This window comes from Cyanistes caeruleus, chromosome 1, assembly GCF_971803275.1.
Source record: "Cyanistes caeruleus chromosome 1, bCyaCae1.hap1.1, whole genome shotgun sequence".
Taxonomy (NCBI): domain Eukaryota; kingdom Metazoa; phylum Chordata; class Aves; order Passeriformes; family Paridae; genus Cyanistes; species Cyanistes caeruleus.
The window spans coordinates 54686345-54706807 of record NC_141701.1 but is presented as its reverse complement, the minus strand read 5'-3'; the positions used below and the strand labels follow the sequence as shown (position 1 = coordinate 54706807).

The 20463-nt window shown below is 38.6% G+C and overlaps 1 long non-coding RNA gene across 1 annotated transcript in view; it reads right to left on the bottom strand.

Annotated features, from left to right (window-relative positions):
• The window catches only part of LOC147655513 (uncharacterized), a 51363-nt gene extending 31546 nt beyond the window's left edge, over positions 1-19817 (bottom strand). Inside the window, exons 1-2 of the long non-coding RNA XR_015288235.1 lie at positions 19599-19817; positions 19480-19519 (exon numbers count right to left, since the gene is read on the bottom strand). This is a non-coding gene — a long non-coding RNA (uncharacterized LOC147655513). The remainder of the gene's footprint in view (positions 1-19479; positions 19520-19598) is intronic.
• Between the last annotated feature and the right edge of the window lie 646 nt (positions 19818-20463).

The window sequence follows — 20463 nt, the reverse complement described above, 5'->3', positions numbered from 1 at the left end:
ATGTCATCATTTTCAATATGTATTGGCATAGACCCCAGGAGGATTTGCTCCAAGATCTTCTCTCACACCAAGGTAAGACTGATCAGTCTGTAGTCCCCAGGTTTTTCTTTCTTTCTTCCCTTTTTAAAAGTGGGAATTATATTTTACCTTTTCCGGACTGCCACAACTTCTCAAATATGATGGATAGTGGCTTAGTCACATCATCTGCCAGTTCCATCAGGACCTGCTGATGCATCGCACCAAGTCCCATGAGGGGACTGCTTAGATGGCCTCAATCTTCTCCTACAGTGGTGTACTGTGCAGACTTCTGCTATAAAGTCAGATATAAGGCAGTATACCTGCCCCAGCCCTCTCTTTGATCCTGACCATAAACTCTCAGTTCATACCTCACCCATCCCCAGGCAGAGCTGCAGGATTCCATTTGGTCATTGACAAAGCAGACAACACTGCTTCCTTGTCCCCCCTGATTGTCTTAAGGAAATTTTACCTCTAGCTCTACTACTTAGAGATGCTGCAATGAAATTAACATTTTTTTCTGTCTGTACACTAATTTATCTTTTTTCTCCTGCTCTGTGATATCTGTTTATTTGAAGTTCATTGGAATTCAATAACAGCACATTTCCTCTCCTGTTCATAACCCCAGAACTTGGACATGATGCTTTACTTAAAAGATAATATGAATAGTTTAAAATAATTTTTCTATTTGACAAAAAACCTCACCTATGCAATGAGCTAAGGTGATTACTTTAAATTTTTCAGTATGGTATTGAACTATGTGTGGCATTTTTAATTTTTTAAATTTTATATATTTATACTATATAACATATAACTAGAAGCTATACCTGAAGTCAAGAATAATTATTTATTTTAGTAATGATTTATTAAAGTGCAGGAACATTTAAACTGTAGTACTATTTCTTTCTGAGGAATAAAACAACTCAAGATATGTTTGTATTTTCCTTTAAAAATAGAGGTACTTCAGACCCATGCATTTTGTTAAGGGGTTAATTGTGCTAGTGCAATCAAATCAAGTATAATTGAAGAACTGAAGAAGAAATCTTAATCTGCCTGGGTTTATAGGATTTTTTAAAGCAGTTTATGCTCTTGAATAAAATATCTGTCTCACAGAGGCAAGAGAAATCTATATGGAAGTCAAAAGATAAATGTTAGCTATCTAGGCAAAAAACAATGCTTAGTTATACAGACCAACACTTAAAAATTTTATTTTGAACATTCTTATGTATTTTAATGCATTTTTTTTTCCATTTTAATTTTATAGGAAAATCAGCTTTGTTTTCATTGTTTACCCACTTGTTTGGAATCTGACACTAAAGTAACTCAGCCAAAAGCTTTTTGATTAGTGTCTTCACACTTTGCTAAGCAACATCCACCAGTATCCAAAATAAATACCTGCTAAAATGGAAATTAATATCCTGTAACTGAAAACTGAGATTATTTCATGCAAGTATTCAAATATAAAGCTATCTTAAAAAAAATCTTCAGTGAAATCTTGCATAATAAGTGCTCACTTGTTTGCTGGGCATTTGTTCTTCATTGCTTAACAGTGCAAGTATTTCTGTGGTTGTTTCCATGCTTCAGCATCCACGTATGTGTTGTAAGAGAGTTAAATATCTGTGACACTTCAGTGAGTCCCAGAACTTGGGTACTGAGTGGTTTTTCTTTCAAGGAGTGGAACAAAGTTCTTCAGTGTGAAACACTCAAACCATCCAACTAATTCTGACTGCAAGCTGGATTATGTAGGTAAGTAGCTAGAGAACAGGTATTTCCAATTTTTCTCTGCAGTGTCTCTCTCAGAATGTATGGCTTCATGTTGTACATCAGACTTCTAGGTCTTCATCTCAAATGATGGACTCCCTTTTAACTTACCTGGATACTTAACCACATCAGATTTTCAGAACATTTTCATGGCATTATTCTCACAGTATCCTCTTACATTTTCCCTCTAGTTCAGTCCTATATTTAACAACTTTTGGTATGCTTTTTCTGGGCACTTTCCCTACTTCTGATATCACTGATAAAAGACAAGTCTATGAGAGTAATGGAATTTCTAAGAAAAGGCAGTACTAGCCTTACAGTTAAAATATCTCACCATTCTCTTGTATGCTAGATATATATCATAGAATACAGTTCCTCCCACTTCTGTTACTGAATATGGAATAGCAATGATCATCAGAGAGCAATTTTTGCTTGGTGTTGTCCATCATTATCAGCAGGTCAGTGTCTCACAAATTGCATTCATTAAGCTTTGAATGTGTTGCTGGTGTAAAAAGCAGTCATCTAGCTGCATTCACAAAATTACAAAAAAAATGTAATACAGGGAAATCAGTTAAAGGTCTAGAAATCACAGGCAAAACCCCACTCGTACTTCTTCCCTCTTTAAAAGCACTCTCTGAGAAATGGATGGTCTGCAAAGGCTCCACCTAAAAGCTTTTCTTAACAAATTCAATTCCAAGACATTTTTTTACAAGACAGCAATGAATGCATGTCCTTGTTTTATTTAAGTACTTCATGAATTAATCGCAAAGAATGATTATTTTAAGGAAAGCTTAAAAAAAAAAAAAAAAAGGTGACCTCTCCTTCCATTATCTTGACCACTAACTAGGCATTTATCAGCATGAACTTTAGCATTCATAATTGTGTTATGTCCTGAAAGAAAAATTTTAATCAATACTAATAGATTTCTATTCTGAAGCAGAACTTTTTCAGGTAGAAGTCCCTACTTATTCCTAGTTTGGAGATAAGAACTTTTCTCACTTTTTTCTCTGTTACAAGTATTTGGCATGCCACAGGTCTCAGCCTGGTGAACAGGAAAATATGGACAAGGATACTCAGTTAGCAAGTGTGTTTATTGCACTTCACTAAACTGAGCTCAGGAATACAAGTCTTAATTTCTCATTCTGACCAAGAGATGACTAGTGAGACAAGGAGGTAGAGAGATGGTCTTTCCAATCTGGAATCCTTATTCCCACTTTTGCTGTGGACACCAAATTCTGAGGCAGGTTCTAGGTCACTGCACAACTTAAACCATACTTTCAATCATCCTTGGCCTCCAATCAGGTCAGTCTCTTTCTTTGATGAAACCCTGGATGTAATACATTGCAGACAAATTCATTCCCTCCTGACCTTCACTTCCCAGGCAGAGCATTGATAATTTTACTAAAGGCTGATTCATCACATCTCCATGATAGCAATGTGAAGAAGTCAGGAAGCAGAGTACAGGAGAAAGTAAAAAGAAGAGAAAAAAATACAAAACAAACAAACCCAAACAACCACCAAAAAAAACCAAACAAAAAACTCCAATCCAAAACAAAACAGAAAACAAATCAAAAAATAAAACAAGAACAAAACCTCAAACCCTGCCCTCCCCACCCCCCAAAAAAAATAAAAACCACAAGCTCAAAACCCCCAAATGCCCAACCTACAACCCATCAAGAATAAAAAAGTGAAGGTAACCATATCCAGAGATCCATATCTACTACCCACCTGTGAGATGTAATAGATAATAGCAAATTTTTAGCTCATGGAAAGATATAGGAGATTTGACCTGACTAAGCAGCTAAGGTAAATTGGGCTGACATTCCACATTATGTTCATTATGTCTATAGTGAATAGTATTTCTATATAAAGGGAAAGAAAAGGAAAACAGCCCAGAGAGAGCTAGGGAAGTTTTCTAGGGCATCTGAAGGAACAGCAAGACCAAGCACTTTGTGTGTCTATTATCTCCTGGTCAGGTCTCAATGCATGGCTGCAAAAAGACAGTTTTGGACCTAGATGTCTTCAGAAGTAAATTAAATGCTGGAAAATTATTAACTGTTACAAGACTTGGAAAAGATGGAGAATTATTCTGAACAACAGCTTTCAGGGAAGTTGTGCATGAAATCAAAAGAGAAGCCACATCCACAGACCTGTAGACCCCTAGGACCATGGAGTTTTCCCATTTAAATGCTTCTGTGATTCTGTAATGCAGGAAAAAAACCAAAACATAAAAGAGCAAAAGATCACAATATTGTGAATGTGGGCATGTCCATGAAGCATTTAAAAATGTTGTTGATGAAAAAGGCTCACACTGTAAAATGAATTTCCTACCAACATCACAGCTCTTCCTCACTTTCTTGCCTTGAGTCACCACAAGGGCTGGGAATAAGCTGTCTTTCCCATCAACCATTACAAGATACCCTGAGGCAGCTTTCTTAGGTCAAAGAAAATCAGGATTCCTCTTTTACAAACATCCACACTTCTATCCTTTGTCCCATACACTTTTAAAATGCAATATTTTTTTTTGTCAGATGAAAGAAACATGATCAGCTCTCTTCTTCCTATCTCTTGATTTCCTTTAATTCAAAAGGCTAGATTTCAATGTCGTGAAAGGTATTCATGCTTTGACACAGCTTGGAAAGTCTCCTGTGTGCACTGCCTGCAGGCAAAACTAAATTCAAGTAGATGGATTTCTTCATAGCCTAAACCAAAAAAGGTAGAAGACAGGAGAAGGTGAGTTAGACACTTAGCTTGTTGTGATTAAATCATACTTATTTGTGTGGGAGATAAATTATAGAGCTCAGAATAACTTTTTGTCTAGAAAATGGCATAACTGCCAGGATGAAGATCCAGGGTGAATTTTGAAGATGAGGTAATTATATCTTGGGATGTAGTTTTCCCATCGTTCACACAGAGATGCTTTAGGTAACCATTGCCATTAACTGTATGTAAAATAACCAAATGATGATGTGACAATGGGAGAACAGAAGGGGTGTGCAGTGCTCAAGTACGAGAGTTAACAATAGTCTGAACTCTGACTATAAGGAATTTGGATGATAAGAGGCCAGTCTGTTTATACAGATTCCTATGCAGATTTTATGGGGGGTACTGAACAGTTCAGTTTTTGGGAACAAAACTAGTGAGAGGTAAGTAGGGTACTGGTATGGCAAAAAGTGAAATGGGGAGAAATCCTGAAAATTTCCAAGATCCATAGTAGTACAGTTGGATGGGGAACAGCCCAGCAGAAAAGGAACCACCCAGCCCAACACTTAATAACCAAATCCTTCACTTGGTTGGCTGTCTTTGCAGAGGAAAAAGAAGTAGAACAAGGGGAAGATAAATGGGGTTATCTGTTGGAACAGCTGCAAGTGAAACATTGCCAGTCTAGGATGAGAGATTTGTTGAGAGGGGTAAGTAGAGGACGGCTGGTCACCCTAAAGGCTCATGAAACATTTATCTCTGCCTGCAGGCAATTCCACACCAGACTGGAGAAACATCCCCTGCAAGATTCCCCCTCTCTGTCTACGGGCAAGGAAAGGGTTATGGGTAACTTAGCACATTGACTACATTGGTCCTTTTGACAAAATAGGAGGGAAAAAATATATGTAGGAATTAAAATAGTCCCAGGTCTGGTACAGGCTGAAGCAATAGCATGGGTCACAGGGAAAAGTACAGTGACCAGGGTTATGTTTCAGTTTCCTTCCTAAAGCCAAATAAATATTATCAGATAGTGGTAATCACTTCACAGCAGGAATAGTCCAAGAACGGCAAAAACTAGTGGAATGCTGCGGCTGTTCAGCACCCCTCAACTATCCACAGGTCTGTTGGATAGTAGACAGGACAAATGGTCCCCCTAAATCTGTTTTTGAGACTTTAGGATGCAAAGTGGCCAGACAGACTTTGGGAGATTACGACTAAAGTCATTGACCAAAGGAGAGCAAATGGATGTCCATGATTTGTGTCATTTAGACCTAAGTCACCTAGTATCTCTTCTGGCAACAAAAGGACTGCCAATCCCCAAAACTCTTTACATTTTCCAGCCAATATTGGTAAACTTCCCAACTATCGAGTAATAGGAGTGCAATAGAAGTTGTTGTCGGTTATTGTTTTAAGAAGAATAGACAATTCTTATTTTCTGAAGATTAGTCCTCAAAATATAAATCATCTTCCTTGCTGGACTACTTTCATTGAGACAGTAGGCAGTGGCTTTTATCTTGAATTTTTTAAACACACACTAAAGAAAGTTGTCCTGGCATGTATCCCGGCTGCTCTTTTAATGGTCAGTTTAACCTTTGTTGTCAGAAAGACAAAGTACTGCTTCTTTCCTGTATAATGTTTATAATATAGCTAGAAGTTAAAAATCAACTGAGCATTCTGGAGAAATCACTCTCTTCTTATTTATTTCCCCAGTTTGCATTGTAATTAGCTATGTTAAATTACGGTCTTATCATTTAAATAATTCCAATTCAAGCATGTTCTGACCTTAAAAAAGAGAGAGAAAGAAGAGGATTTAATTCAATTACATTGGAAATTAAATTAAACATAAGAAGGAATAACTTAATTCATTACCAGTTCAAAGTTCTTGGCTGAAATAGCGGTCATATCGTTGTAAATTCTAATAACTAATATTCTGACATGTAAAAGGACACTAATTTCTATCTTTCTAATCCTGCTTATTGCAGTGTTTGATGTGATCAATACTATAAATGCATCAGCTGCCACCCTAGAGTTAATGTAACTGCTAATATTACTTTGGTACAATTCATGGATAAGTCTAAAACCAAAATAAAAAATTAATTGGATAATTTTTAACCTTTTTAAAATAATTGTAGACATATATTTTTCCAATATTATTTATGATATAAAGAATGATATGTGGACTTCATTTTCTTTCTTTTACATGCGTCATTTATCAGTTTACAAAGATGAAAATTTGAATAATATTATTTTTTAATTTTGAAAATAATTTCTGTCAGAACAAATTTTGTTTTTATTAGCCCAACAGAGAAAAAAAGAAAGGAAGACAGAAGGAAAGAAGGATGGAAGGAAAGAAGGATGGAAGGAAAGAAAAAGGGAAGGAAAGAAAAAGGGAAGGGAAGGGAAGGGAAGGGAAGGGAAGGGAAGGGAAGGGAAGGGAAGGGAAGGGAAGGGAAGGGAAGGGAAGGGAAGGGAAGGGAAGGGAAGGGAAGGGAAGGGAAGGGAAGGGAAGGGAAGGGAAGGGAAGGGAAGGGAAGGGAAGGGAAGGGAAGGGAAGGGAAGGGAAGGGAAGGGAAGGGAAGGGAAGGGAAGGGAAGGGAAGGGAAGGGAAGGGAAGGGAAGGGAAGGGAAGGGAAGGGAAGGGAAGGGAAGGGAAGGGAAGGGAAGGGAAGGTGCGGGGAGGGAAGGGAAGGTGCGGGGAGGGAAGGGAAGGGAAGGGAAGGGAAGGGAAGGGAAGGGAAGGGAAGGGAAGGGAAGGGAAGGGAAGGGAAGGGAAGGGAAGGGAAGGGAAGGGAAGGGAAGGGAAGGGAAGGGAAGGGAAGGGAAGGGAAGGGAAGGGAAGGGAAGGGAAGGGAAGGGAAGGGAAGGGAAGGGAAGGGAAGGGAAGGGAAGGGAAGGGAAGGGAAGGGAAGGGAAGGGAAGGGAAGGGAAGGGAAGGGAAGGGAAGGGAAGGGAAGGGAAGGGAAGGGAAGGGAAGGGAAGGGAAGGGAAGGGAAGGGAAGGGAAGGGAAGTTAATTATGGTTACACACTGTTAGGGGCTATTAATAGACCTGTGAGGTAATGCTTCAAAATCTTCTGAAACTTCTCATATGTAAAATGATTGTTATTGACTTTATTAATATTGGTAGCAAGTGAAATGCACCTTAGTCATTTGATGTCTGATTGTAAAAGCTTTTTACCATTATGGTTATTGCTGTCATCATGTGCTACTTCAGATTGAACAAGTCATATCTCTGTCATCACTGATGGTCCATTATTAATACATGTCCTCAATCACTGATAAATGTAGCTGGATAATTTTCATGCTCTCCCTCAGATTTTTTAGCAGCCTCTGGGACTGTGATATCATGCCCATAGTTAAGTAGGCTTGCACTCAGTATGAAGAACTTTCTGATATGGACTTGCCATACACTATCATGTTAATCATAGTGTCTATATTTGCAATGCCTTGGTATGTAGTCCAAAGAGTCATTCAGGTTTGCTAGGAGACATGACTCAGAGTGGCTCTTGCCATTTTGCTTAATAAATAAGCCATGGAGAAAACTGTACTGCATTACCCTGCATAGCATTTTGGATCTTCCCTACTTTACCATGTGACTGTCCAGCACCTAATGTCTACCACTGAACTGCTATGGGCACACCATTTGATCAGACTGGCATCTTCAAAAGCTAGCCACACATAAAAGAGAAGTTGCTTCCGATTTTAATAGTGTTACAGCTTAGAAAATATTAACGTGATCTAGGGCAATTGCAATGCCTGACTCATTATCTAACCTGAGGCAGAAAAATAATTTCCAATCAGAAAAATCTCACAATTCTACAGAAACTTGTCATTAGAAAAAAAAAAAAATAAAGTGATATTATATCAGAACACAGGGTAAGACTTAACCCATTAGAGACATATGACATGGTGTCTGGGGAAGGACTACCTCAGAAATATGTTTTCCCACATTTTCATATGCCCTTTCAACCCAGGGGAGAAAATCAGGACCAAGGAACTCTTAAGTGATTACTTCATAACAAACTGAAATCAGAAGCATAATTATGTATTCCCTACTACCTCTCCTATCCAACTATCAAGGTTGCATTTTTCATGACATATAATTAATCACTTGTGATTTATCTTCATTCCCTTAGGACACTTATAGCATCTTGTATTTGCACTTTTGAGGTTCCCTGCAACAGTCCTGATATAAATGTTACTGACAACTATGCTTCATTAGCAACAATTACTCACACCTGCATCCTTTTATTAGCATCACTGAATAGGTCAATTTACAAAAAAGTCCTAACAGTCTAGTAAGAGGATAGATATATGTTCATATATACATAGATAAAGTATTTTGTTGACTTTTTATTGTTGTAATCTATTAGTTTCAGAAATATCAGTGGTATGTCATCAAGATTGCATTAAATATTGCTCTCCATACAGATCAGACCTGAAACACGTGAAGTTAAGTATCCTGAAAACCTTGACCCCTCACAGTAAAAAACAGCCTGGCCCTTCTCCACATATTTACTCTTTTCTATGCCTGTTATTCAGCTCCTTTCTTTCAATGCAGAAAGCAGGTTGCAGGTGCCTCATGCTCTTAGAAGAACTTGGAAAGCCATCTTGTGTGTAGCTCTTTTCAGAAAAGTTCTCTAAAGATATGACTGTCTGCAAAGGCATGGAGTCTTACCTGCACTATCAACCCCACCCTCATGTAGATGAGCGCTGCTGCTGCACAGCTGTTTTGAAACGTTAATAGGATAAATGACAAACATGTATTTTATTTTGCATCTTGACCTGTGGATGGCAAGTGAAGTTAGGAAGTCTGATAAGATTTCATCACAGAAAATAAATAAAATATTAAAGGAAGACTTGGGAATGACAGCCCAGGTATTCTTTCCAGGAAGGACTCAATCCCTGTGATAAAACAGCACTTTGAAGAGCAGAAAAGGGCAGCATTTTCTTCAGCACATTCATGAAAAACAGAAGGTCCTGCAAAGCAGAGACAAAGCCTTTTTGGCAGACAACTTGCATCATCTGTGGAGTTACGTAGTTGAAATGATTATTCTGGTTTTTGTACTTATTTTGTAGTTTTTAAGAGTATTTTGCATACACGCTCTCAAAAAATAAATTTTGTACTTTATGTACATATGTACTTTATATACATTTAATTCAATACTTAAACAAAAAAAAATCATAAAAAAAGATCACACATCAAATATAAAAAAAAGCACATATAGCATTTCATATGCTTTTTAAACAGTCAGCACAGGAGAACTATGAGAATTCATATCTCCATATTTATCCCTGCAGAAGGGCAGACATCTGGCAATCCATATAATGGTGACTTTGAAGTGTTTTGTATCATTAATTGTCCCATGTTTCTTTTATTTTCTTTTCCTTTTTCCTTCACTGCACTTTAATATGATTTTCCTAACGCAGAAGACAACTGCATCACCAAATGGAACAAATTTAAATTTGCCAGATGATTCAATTGTGCAAAAATCCAACAAGAATGTAGATGAAGTTACACACCAAGAGCTCTTTTTTTCTTGACCAAATTTTTCTCTGATTTTTCTCTGAGCTTTCATCTTTTATATTAATACACAAGAGCTTCTACTATTTTTTGAAGTTTCTTTTATAAATCAGTGTGGAGATAGTTGATTTTTCATTAGTTATATCTTGCCTAGGCAAGTAAAATTTATTTTATTTCATTATAAGAAATAACTGTAGGAGAGTTCATATAACTGATGGATGATGGACAACACAAAAAATTAAAGTTTGCAATATGTTGTTGCAAGAGTTTACCTCATTTTTTAAAACTGCCTTTTTTAGTGTTTGTCAAAAATATTCTGCTTATCTATTTTGAATTGGGTAACAAATATCTGACCTTGTACATTTTCTCACTTTTTTTTTTTATTTAAAGAAAAATGGAAATTTTGCAGGAAAAAAGAAAATTCTTAATCTAAAACAACCTCTCCAGACAAGCCATATGGGAAAAATCAGAATCACAATATGCCTCCATAGTTTTAACAGAAATTATTGTCATTAGTGTCACTTCTGGCATCCTACAATAAACATAATTTATAATTATGTACATGTATTTATTTTTCTCTGATAAGATGCAGCATTTCTACCAAGGTTTACTGCCATTTTCATCAAAAGAATAATATGATTTGAGTGACAATGTTTGTATTGATTTCCTCTTTCAGTACTACTCCAAGGGTTCTTAACATCAGGAATAACTTCTCTGTAGTTTTATTTATTTATTTATTCATTTATTTATATTTTACTATGTGTTCACTGCAGAATACTAGAATAAAAGTTACATTTTGTGGCTTAGAAAATGAACATTAACTGAGTGGCAAGGTACATACAGTAAATATACACAGAAATTCTTGTGCATCCCTACACCATGAATACACAAAACTGGCATGTTTTCTTTCAGCTAGTACAGTTTTTCACTTTTGCAATTCTCCTAATTGCATTTTTGCAAGTCATTAAAAGCTAGAAAAACTATTAAGAAAGACATGCGACCAAAATTTTAGGTTTTATAAAATGATTAATGATTAGTTTTATCAGTAAATCAGCAATATAGTACACCATACTCTACTGCTTCATATTGTCATCAAATAAACTTGGTTAGTTAACGAATGACCATTTGAATCTGTACAAATACTCAGAATGCAACAACTTATAATGCAATTAATTTGGTAATTAACTTCACTTTACATTTATATATAAAGTCTTTAATTCTTATTACTATCACTCTAAAGATTTTGTGCTTCTTTTTGTTTTCTTTTTCCTATAACCTGTCTTTAGAAATGGTAGACTGTTCTTTGCTCTATTGGTTTTAGTGGTAGCTGGGGGCTACAGGGATGGTCTCTGTGACAAACATCAAAGCCAAAGAGAAAGGAAGAGGTGCTCTAGGTCTCTGAAGCCACTGGAGAAGCCCATGGTGAAGCAGGCTGTTCCTTTGCAGCTCACAGTGAAACAATTTGGAACAGATTTCCACCTGCAGCCTGTAGAGAACCCCACAGCAGAGCAAATGGATATGTCCTGAAGGAAGCTGTGGCTCCACGCAGGAGCAGATTTTTTGGCAGGAGCTGTGTCTTATGGGAAACCCACACTAGAGAAGTCTCTTCTTGAGGGACTATACCCCGTGGGGAAGACACATTCTGAAGTAGTTTGTGAAGGACTGTACATTGTGGGTGGGACCCCACACTGGAGTAAGGAAACAGTGTGAGAAAGAAGGAGTAGCAGAGAGGAACTAATGGGCTCATCACAACCCCCATTCCCATCCCTCTGCATCGTTCAGTGAGTGGATAAAGTAACAGAGTTAGGAATGTTGAGCCTGGGAAGAAGGCTAGGTGGAAGAAATCTGCTTTTAGTTTTTTTGTTTGTTTGTTTGTTTGTTTTTGTTTTTTTTTTTATTTCTCACCATTATGCTTTATTTTTGATTGAAAACTAATTAAATTAATCTTCCCCAAGATGAATTTGTTTTGCCATGGTGGTCATCGGTGAATAAGTGATATTTCTGTATTTATCCTGACATTTAAATTTGTCATCTGATTTTGTCCCCTATCCTGCTGATGAGAGGGAGTGAGAGAACAACTGGGTGGACATCTAGAAGCCAGCCAAGGTCAACCCACCACAACCACTTCTCTTAATTTTCATTTTCACATTTGCAGAATGATTTATTTGTTTTACCCTCACATGACTATTACAGCTGAGCTTATTGTGTAGTAGAAATAGATGGACAAAACATGTTTGATACTATCTTGATACAAATTGCTTCAGAATTTTTCATGATATTTTCAGTTTTTAGACTAATTTCATATCCATGACCTCTGGTTGCCATCTGTTCTGAGGAGCTAACTGCTCTCTTCTGCCTTCATAAAGCTATTTCTCATCTACAATTTACAGTTCTCTCTGTGGTATCAAAATCCCTCTTTGCTGGGTTAGATGGTAACATCATTGACAAGGAAATTTGGAAAGTATAATGTATTTTAAAATAGTGTACCTCTTAAGGCAGGCCTACTGGTCAGGAAAAACTAACCAACATTTGGAAGGTTAACCTGACCTAACCAGTCCTTACCAAAGTAAAAATTCTGAACTTTTCTTCTAGCCACATAAGCAAATGTCATATTTGTAGGAACTTGAGTTTAAGTAACCCCTATCACCTCTCCAATTTACATCAGACAACTCCACGTATAGACCCAAAAAGGTACATTCTGTCTTCCATGCAGTAGTTTCTACAGGAAAATGTGCCTCAGGCTCACCAAAAAAATGTTGTTAAGGGTACAGTGCCTTATATAACATCCTTTCCCTGACAAGCAGGTCAAATGTACAAGAGGCACTGGGTCAAGAAAGACACACAATGTCAAGCACATTTCCTGGAGCTAAGCACACCTCCACATCCCAAATGATGTTTCCTGCACTCACCTTTCAGAGCACAGAGGAAGGAGGCTTGCAGTGTAATGTAGAATGTGAAACATGGTGAGGAAGGAGGTGGCATATAAGAAGGGAGGGAGGGAATCAGCACAAGTGCCATCCATCCCGAGGCACCAGATGACACACTTTATTGCATCTCCTCTGAGCTCTACTTTCAGGACCTGTGAGCTCACAGTAACACAGGCACATGAAGGATTGAGGGCACTGGGTGGGGAAGATGGGAACACTGCCATAATGTGGCATCTGTATCCTCAAGAATAAGAAGAATGGCCAGCATTACTCAGCCATATGTTTGCTACACATTTGTAGTTTCTGCAGGGCTTATCAGCCTGGAGCTTACACAAGACAGAAAACAATTAGAATATCCTATCTTTCGGGATGGCTGTCAGTCATGAGATGAAAGACATGACTGTTCTAAAGTTCACTTGCACACACAGGAAATTGTTCAGCACCATCAGCTGGGGATTTCTTCACAAGCATACTGCAAAATCCTACTGCATGAACACAGCAACCTCACATGTGTATAGATTGTGGCACTCTAATGGGAGGGCTACACTCAGTAGTGATGATGGCCATAAAAAAGGAGCAGGCACAAGTGCATACTGCTATCACTACCAGTAGCTCCAAAAGCTTTTCTTTCTAAAGCTGAGGTAAGGAGCCACCTGGTAATGAAGCTGGGAAAAACTTTTTATGAGGTTCCCCCACACCTCTACATCACAGAGAGATAATGCCTATAAGACCAAATGGCTGCAGCTCCTGCAGCTCCTGTTCTAACAGTAGCAGCCTATGGAGGAAGCATTTTCCAAAAGGATCAGTGAGGAAGCCTGAAAATGGGTGATTTTTCTGAGACAAGCAGCAGAAGGGACAGGCTGATCCTTGAATTGTCCATGATGTGTGCAACTGCCACTTGAAGGGTTGAGGGAGGATTGCAGTGAGGCTTCATAGCCTGGTAAGGGCAAATTCTATTTTCAGGGCATATGCAGTGCCCTCAAGATGCTTTAGTTGCCAAAGGGCCACATGAGACAGCTTCATCTGCCTTTCCAAGGTGGCAACAGAGTGTGTCATGTCACTGTCAGCCCTGCCTGTCCCACCCTGACCTTGGGGACTCAGCTTGTCCCCAAGAAGGTGTTCAATGCTCAGGTCTGGGGCTGCAATGGTGCTTCCACTTCCCTGCTCCTGTCTGGGACAGCCTTGGCTACCAGACCCTGCTCTTCCTGCTCCTGGGTATTGTTGGCCCCCATGGAGATTCAAAAGGGCGTTGTAAAAGAAGGATTTAACTGCAACGTGTTACAAATTACAAGGTAGAGATACTGTGATGATACATGAAGACCCAGAAGGTGCCTGTTCCAGCTGGCAGCACTGAAAAGAGCTCTAGCTGGACCCTTTACCCAGATCAGCCCTCTGTCTCTAGGCACAGCCATGTCACGGATGTGTGGATCTGGGCTGCTGAGCAGCAGTAGAGAAGATCCAAGCAGCCCAGGACATACCTGTGTGGGCACTGTGAATGTGTAATACAATTTAACATTGCTATTCTCATGTATTTTTTGCATGTTCCCCTGAGACACATTATCAGACACCTCTGGGCCCATTCAGCTCTATTCTTCTCCATTAGTGTGGATGTTCAACATGCTGCAGTGTTCTTTCTGGAGAAAGTGGCCTTGCTAAGCTTCCTGTGCCCTCTCCACTCAAACCAGACTGAAGACTGAAGTTTTTGGAGACTGCAGAAGGTAATCACAGGGATTTGGGTTGCTTGAAGGTAAATAGAAGTAAAAGATTAGGGCTTAAATTTAACTTTGAGTTTGGGGAGTGCTTTGGGAGAAAGGAACCATGATGGATGATGACACCAGGACTTACCTATGCCACTACTATGCCTAAAAGGCTCAGGAACACTAGTTTAGTATGTTTAGCAGTTCAACATGAGATTAAGACAGAAACAGATATCAATGCTATACTCGTATATCCTTTTCTAGGAACAAAATTAATTTGGCTAGAAGTAGATATTTATGAGAATGATTCCTCTGCTTTGGGGGTTCTGGTGCACTTTGTGTTAGTGCTTGAGATCAATTAATCTTGTTTGTGAAACCTCTGATAACCATCTCCATCCATTTAACTATTCTCATCCAGGACTTCCAAGACCATTTTGCGTTCTCCTCCTAAAGAGAATATTTAAAGATTTCTTTTAAAATTAACACAGCTGTCCAAGGTACTGAAATATTTGGCTAGGTTTTGGTGGTCTACTGTTAAGAGCTCTGCTTGAAGATGTTTCAGACATATGCACTCATCCAAAGAAGTGAATTCCTCTCAAAAGTCCTGGAGTGTATACTTGATTATAGTCTGAAAGGTGTAGTGCGACGGAACTATAATATTAAGAGTCTTAGGGCACACAGGAGGTGGTTATTCACATATGTCCTTGGCATCTCTGTATTTGTCAAGCTGGCCCAATGCCTATAACTCCACTCAGAAGTTACCAACAAGACCATGTAGACACAAATCAAGTATATATGTCTATGAGCAAAACCCAGAGATGTATCCTTCCACTCGCGTTTCTTGTTTTTGTCTGTCCACAAAAGGACACCATGTCTGGTGAAAGGTCTACAACACAAGTCTAGAACAGTCTAGAATGGCTGTGGAGCTGGTGTTAACCTGGAGAAAAGAAGGCTCAGGGGAGAACTTATTTATCTCTATAACTACATGAAAGGAGGCTATATCAGACTCTTCCTCCTAGTACAAGGACAGACTAAGAGGAAATGGTCTCGAGTTTTTCCAGGAGACATTTAGATCGGACATTAAGAAAAATTACACCACCTAAAGGGATGAGAATTGAAACAGATTGTCCAGGAAAGTTGTGGAGTGACCAATCGTAGAGGAAATTAAAAGATTAGTTGATGTGTTGTTTAGGGGCATGGACTTAGCAGTGTTAGGTTAATATTCAGACTAAGTGATCTTAGAGGTCTATTCCAAATTAATGATTCTATGATTCCATTACTTTATTGTTTAATTTAACCATCTTCTTTAATAAAAAACACTGTCATCACATATGCTTTTGTGCCAGACACACATCACCTTCTTCACTTTGATGCTGTAGTCCAGGTATGCTGCTGACAGGTCCTCGAGGAGTTTGAACTGATATGCTGATGTGTGTGCCTAATGCTCTTTGAATAAATGCCACAAGCTGTGACTGAGGCAGTGGGAGGTGATGTGCTCTTGTAAATGCCTAATACTGTCAGCCTTAATTGTAGGTGAATCACTTTTATTCTTTCTGTTCTACTCCCTTCTACAGTGCAGAAAACTGAAGTTGCTTCTGCACCTTCCTTCAGCTCCACACATTCTGTGGTTCAGGGACAGAAGGAATCATGCCTCATTATGCACAGCACATTTCTGGGGCTTGGAGTCCAGTGTTAGGGAACATGCAATATTGTTTTACTTCTCCCATGCCTTTGGTGAAGCAAAGACTTTTATTGGACATAATAGACAGGACACCTATGACAGGCTCTTCCATGAGATGAAAAGCTGTTCATCTGTGCCTTATATATGCAATTTATTCCTATCTATACAGGCTGAAACTATTGTAGAAGACTATTGTACGCTCCAGTTTAGAGGAAGGGTTTTCTTCTCAGGGAGAGGACAGACATAATGTAATTGAGGAGGAATTGAGGATGAACTGAAAGGGATCAGAAGTATAGCTTTCTTTGATTGTGGCTTGTGATATAACATGGTTGAAAATGTGACCGATTTAAAATTCAATTTTCATTATGGTATATATCTACAGAACCTTCTGTGAATATAGGAGTAAATAAGTAATTCAGTGCTTGAGATGATTCCCCTTATGAACAATGATAGCTATGTCAGAAAATACAGTCAGGCTAAAGATAAACACATATTTAACCGTGAATCTAACTCCTATAATCTGTGTGGAAATAATAAGGAAATTAGGCCTAAGGTAGTTAGTGGTTGAAATATGTTAATGTAAGTTGCAGTCCCGTATTTGATTCTTCATTCAAAAAATGCAATAACTACAGGCAGTGCCTTCTCTGAAAATACCATGGGAAACTGGAGTCTAGACCCATTGAAGGACCTCCAAGGACCTCACTTTTCATGCCCCAAACCCTTACTCCCACACACTAATACCCAAATGTAAGTTACGAAAATATTTTTATGCTTTTTTTTAGGTACTCTGTGATATTGTTGAGGAACACTTTTTACAGGGTCAAACTGTTTTCTTACAAACTCATTTCAGTCATGACTGCATGTAGGAATTATAAAAGCCCAGTTGCTCCAGTATGTACTTTTAATATTATACCCCATCTTAAACCCTATGAAATTCAATGTTATATAAAAGGTTAAATTTATGTGTTTTAGATGTAACAAAAAATATTAAAAAAACCCCAAACAAAACAATAGAATTTTACCACAAATAATTTCTGAATAAATATGCTTAAATCCTCAAGGTGACATGGATGAATGCATTATGAATAAAGCTGAGCAAAAATAGATTTCTGACCCCACATTGTTTTGGTCTTTGTCAATGGCCTAGAAGAAATAAGGTTACAGTCAATAATTTAAAGATGATAAATATTCTGTAATTGGTTAAATAATGAACAGTACAAATCATTGCCACAAGAAGATATGGTTCACTTGGTAAATTAGGGAATGACAAATATTCCTTTCAAAATAAAGCAATGCAAGCTATGAGTACAGAAAGACTATTTTAGGGAGAACTATACTAGAATGCAAAGACTCCAGAAGACTAAGTGGATAATTAAATAGGAATTTGCAATAGTCTCCAATGTCATAAATACAACAGGTAATTAATGAACTAGGAAAGAGGAGTAAAGAGGTCCACATCTTGAGAAGGGTCTTAAAACAGTGGAGAGATTTTAAAACAAAAATAAAGGCATAGAACCATAGAATATTTTGGATTGGAAGAGACCAGGATCAGGCATCAGGATCCCAGACTCCAACACTTGGCACTCAGAAGGACACTCCAAGAGTCACACCATGTGCCTGAGAGCATTGCCCAAACACTTCTTGAACTCTGTCAGGCCTGGTGCTGTAACCACTTCCCTGGGGAGCCTGTTCCAGGGCTCAACCACCCTCTGGGTAAAAAAAACTTTTCCTGAAATCTAACCTAAACCTCTTTTAACTCAGCTTCATGCTTTTTCCTTGAGTCCTGTAACTGGTCATAAGAGTGAAGAGATCAGTGCCTGCCCCTCCTTTTCCTCTCGTGAGGACGGTAAAGACTGAAATGAAGCTCTCCCTCAGTCTCTCCTTCTCCAGACTGAACAAGATCAAGTGACCTCATCCCTCCCTTGCCTGGCTGGCGATGCTGTGCCTGATGTCCCCAGGACACGCCTTGGCTGCCAGGGCACTGCCGACTCATGCTCAGTTTGCCATCAGGATCCCCAGGTTCCTTTCCACAGCACTGATGTCCAGCCTCATGTTCCTCAATCTATACAAACAACCAGGGCTGACTTGGCCCAGGTGCAGAATCTGGCACTTGCCTTTGTAAAACTTCATATGGTTGGTGATTTCCCATCTCTCTCTTAATTTGTCTAGCTCTGTCTGCAGGGCCTCTCTGCCCTCAAGGGTGTCAACAACTTCTCCCAGTCCAGTGGTGTCAGCAGACTTAGTTTTGCTTTGAGTCTCACATGCAGGTGGTTAACGAAGATGTTAACGAGAGCTGGGCTGAGGATGGAGCCCTGCAGAGCCCAACTAGTGACAGGTCACTGTTGCTAAAGGACACAGAATGATTCCCATGAACATGTCTCAGTGGTATGACAGGAAAAGAAGAAATTTTATTCTGACTCCTGTATTTATAGATTCTCAACAATGACCAGGGATTGGATGACTAAGTTACTGCCTTCCCAATCACACTGGTCATGAGAAACATCCATCAAAGGACATTTCAACAAGCAGTATTTTCCCCTCATGAACCCATGCTGACTGTGACCTGGCCCTAAAATAATAATTCCTATAGTTGAAAAAAACATATCACAGAATCACAGAATCACAAAATCACAGAATCATAGGATGACTAGGTTGGAAGAGACCTTCAACATCATTGAGTCCAATGCTGCCCTAACACCTCAACTTAACCATGACACTGGGTGCCACATCCAGTCTTTTTTTAAACACATCCAAGGATGGTGACTCCACCATCTCCCCAGGCAGACCATTCCAGTACTTTATCACTCTTTTCGTGAAGAACTTTTTCCTGACATCCAACCTATATTTCCCTTGGCACAGCTTGAGACTGTGTCCTCTTGTTCTGTCAGTTGCTGTCTGGTGAAAGAAACCACCTGACTGCAACCTCCTTTCAGGGAGTTGTAGAGAGTGATAAGGTCACCTCTGAGTGTCCTTTTCTCCAGGCTAAATAACCCCAGCTCCCTCAGCTGTTTTTCATAGGGATTGTGTTCCAAGCCCCTCACCAGCCTAAACAAACAAAACTCTATATAAAAACTCCTATACAAACTCTCAGAAAAATCCTCAGTGTTTTTAACTTGAAGGAACTTGAAAGAGTCATTTGATCATACCCCTTAAGTATTTGCATAGCTGTACTTACATCTTAGTTGTACTTGAATGCCTTTGAAGGGATTTTCATTCTAGTAAAGGAGAAAGTTGTGTCACTATTCACTAGACAGTTGACTGGATGTGTTAACTTTAATTATATTAGGAAATTACATTTCAGAGTAGTAGGAGCTCTGTGTGTATGTGCTTTGTGAAGGTGATGCTCTGGCATTTGATTGATTGGATCAAGTTTATGAAAAGGACATTGAGAATGGCCCTACGTGTGTAGAGGCCTGCTGGCCATCCCATTACACTACACTGTTCATACCAGCATAGCAACTGGTTTTGAAGGTGTGGAACTTCCTTTCCACACTGGAGAAGGGGAGGAGGGAAATTGCAGCTTGGATGAGGATCATAGTTGACTACTTTTGTGATTGTGACAGTGACTGGTTCAGAGAAACAAACCAAACCAAGATGATATCCAGAATTCCAAAGGCAGAACAGAGTTTTTGGTGTGCAACAGTTCTGTGGGTCCCAACTCAGGAAAAGGTCAGTTGCCATTTGGTCTGAAGAAGACATAGACAAAAACACAAGTAATTTGAGCATGATTAAAACTTAAAATTTGTATTTGAAGCAAGAAAAATATCAGGTTTTGACATCATGTAGAAAATATAGTAAATCCCAAGTCAAGCATAACTGAAAACAATTAACATTACTTTTAAATGTATTAGAATTCAAAATTACCTTTTTAATGGAGAATGTTGTCAATATTTGTATTTAAACATCTCACTGTAGCTTTCAGGAAATAATGTGTAATTTTAAAATGTTTGGAATCACTTTCAATCTCTTCCCTATTGACTGAAGTACTTCTTAAGCAAATGTTTGCATATGTAATTAGAAAACTGTATGCATGAATATGTGCAGCAATTATATTTGCAGCACTGTACATTTTTTGACATTTATACCATTGAAATGAGATGCCTCAAATATTTACACTTATTATTTAATTTTAAATTTTTTATCAGAGACACTTTAGTTA